Here is a 2500-nt window from a genome sequence, read left to right as displayed (position 1 = left end):
CTAACTACAGCTAACTAACAATAGCTAACTACTGCTAGCTAACTACAGCTAACTACCGCTAGCTAACTACCGCTAGCTAACTACAGCTAACTACCGCTAGCTAACTGCCGCTAACTACCGCTAGCTAACTACAGCTAACTACCGCTAGCTAACTACAGCTATCTACCGCAAGTTAACTGCCAAAATAGGAATAATAACTAACTATCATATCTATGGTAACTACCACCACCCCTATTGGAATCTGGCTACCTATAAATACAGTCTCACTTTAAAGGATTATAAGCTCATGCATAAAAATAATTGACTAGGTAGGGTTGCAGACTTTCCCAGAATTCAAAAGGTTTTTTTTCCCCAGAAAGTTACTGGAAATATTGTAACGACTAGAGTTGACCAATCACACAGATTCACTGAGGTCTGGAATATAGGCTAGAGAACATGGGAATGATTCTAAAACACATGGGATCAGATTAAAACTAAATCAAATGATTCCTAAAACACATCAGATCAGATTAAAACTAAATCACATGATTCCTAAAACACATCAGATCAGATTTAAACCAAATCACATGATTCTAAAACACATCACAAGGTAAACTAGATAAACTCCTCACACCAGCCTCCTCTGACACACACACAGAGTCGATGTGCGTCATATAGATACTGGTTTCATGTTGTACCATGAGTGTGAGAGAGAGGGGAGAGAGTGGTAGGAAGTGTGTGTGTGTGTGTGTGTGTGTGTGTGTGTGTATGACTGTCCTCCTCCTCTTCCTCAGTTAACAGAGGGATATTCAGGTGCTGTCTAGCAACCCTGCCACAGGGGGATCAAATTAAGACCCTACATCTGTATGAATGTGTGTATGAATGTGTTTGTGTGGGTTTGTTAAGGTGTGTGTGTGTGTGTGTGTTGGTTAAGGAGTGTCTGTGTGTGTGTGTGTGTGTGTGTGTGTGTGTTAGTTAAGGAGTGTGTGTGTGTGTGATGGTTAAGGAGTGTCTGTGTGTGTGTGTGTGTGTGTGTTAGTTAAGGAGTGTGTGATGGTTAAGGAGTGTGTGTGTGTTGGTTAAGGAGTGTGTGTGTGTGTTGGTTAAGGAGTGTGTGTGTGTGTTGGTTAAGGAGTGTGTGTGTGTGATGGTTAAGGAGTGTGTGTGTGTGTGGTTAAGGAGTGTGTGATGGTTAAGGAGTGTGTGTGTGTTGGTTAAGGAGTGTGTGTGTGTTGGTTAAGGAGTGTGTGTGTGTGTGTGTGTGGTTAAGGAGTGTGTGTGTGTGTTGGTTAAGGAGTGTGTGTGATGGTTAAGGAGTGTGTGTGTGATGGTTAAGGAGTGTGTGTGTGTTGGTTAAGGAGTGTGTGTTGGTTAAGGAGTGTGTGTGATGGTTAAGGAGTGTGTGTGTGTGTTGTTAAGGAGTGTGTGTGTGTGATGGTTAAGGAGTGTGTGTGTGATGGTTAAGTGTGTGTGATGGTTAAGGAGTGTGTGTGATGGTTAAGGAGTGTGTGTGTGTGTGTGTTGGTTAAGGAGTGTGTGTGTGTGTTGTTAAGGAGTGTGTGTGTGTTGGTTAAGGAGTGTGTGTGTGTGTGATGGTTAAGGAGTGTGTGTGTGTGTTGGTTAAGGAGTGATGGTTAAGTGTGTGTGTGTGATGGTTAAGGAGTGTGTGTGTTGATGGTTAAGGAGTGTGTGTTGTTAAGGAGTGTGTGTTGGTTAAGGAGTGTGTTGGTTAAGGAGTGTGTGTTGGTTAAGGAGTGTGTGTTGGTTAAGGAGTGTGGTGTTGGTTAAGGAGTGTGTTGGTTAAGGAGTGTGTGTTGGTTAAGGAGTGTGTGTGATGGTTAAGGAGTGTGTGTGATGGTTAAGGAGTGTGTGTGTTGGTTAAGGAGTGTGTGTGTTGGTTAAGGAGTGTGTGTGAGGGTTAAGGAGTGTGTGTGTGTGATGGTTAAGGAGTGTGTGTTGGTTAAGGAGTGTGTGTGTGTGTTGGTTAAGGAGTGTGTGTGTGTTGGTTAAGGAGTGTGTGTTGGTTAAGGAGTGTGTGTGTGTGATGGTTAAGGAGTGTGTGTGTTGGTTAAGGAGTGTGTGTTGGTTAAGGAGTGTGTGTGTGTGTTGGTTAAGGAGTGTGTGTTGGTTAAGGAGTGTGTGTGTGTGATGGTTAAGGAGTGTGTGATGGTTAAGGAGTGTGTGTGTGTGGTTAAGGAGTGTGTGTGTGTGTGTTGGTTAAGGAGTGTGTGTGTGTGTTGGTTATGGAGTGTGTGTGTGATGGTTAAGGAGTGTGTGTTGGTTAAGGTGTGTGTGTGTTGGTTAAGGAGTGTGTGTTGGTTAAGGAGTGTGTGTTGGTTAAGGAGTGTGTGTGTTGGTTAAGGAGTGTGTGTTGGTTAAGGAGTGTGTGTGTGTGTTGGTTAAGGAGTGTGTGTTGGTTAAGGAGTGTGTGTGTGTGATGGTTAAGGAGTGTGTGATGGTTAAGGAGTGTGTGTGTGTAAGGAGTGTGTGTGTGTGTTGGTTAAGGAGTGTGTGTGTGTGT

General features: G+C 43.5%; 1 long non-coding RNA gene across 41 annotated transcripts in view; it reads left to right on the top strand.

The window, feature by feature from the left end:
• Window positions 1–2500, top strand: part of LOC127927448 (uncharacterized) — a 4667-nt gene that overhangs the window by 558 nt on the left and 1609 nt on the right. For 6 of the 41 annotated variants that reach the window (XR_008127531.1, XR_008127554.1, XR_008127526.1 and 3 more), the window contains exon 1: window positions 1–1234. This exon is cut by the window's left edge and continues 558 nt beyond it. This is a non-coding gene — a long non-coding RNA (uncharacterized LOC127927448). The other 35 variants (XR_008127519.1, XR_008127517.1, XR_008127521.1 and 32 more) reach the window with 33 other exon arrangements.

Source organism: Oncorhynchus keta, unplaced genomic scaffold (genome assembly GCF_023373465.1).
Source record: "Oncorhynchus keta strain PuntledgeMale-10-30-2019 unplaced genomic scaffold, Oket_V2 Un_scaffold_1413_pilon_pilon, whole genome shotgun sequence".
Classification (NCBI taxonomy): domain Eukaryota; kingdom Metazoa; phylum Chordata; class Actinopteri; order Salmoniformes; family Salmonidae; genus Oncorhynchus; species Oncorhynchus keta.
Note: the sequence above shows the minus strand (reverse complement) of the source record. Positions and strands in the feature narration are given on the sequence as shown.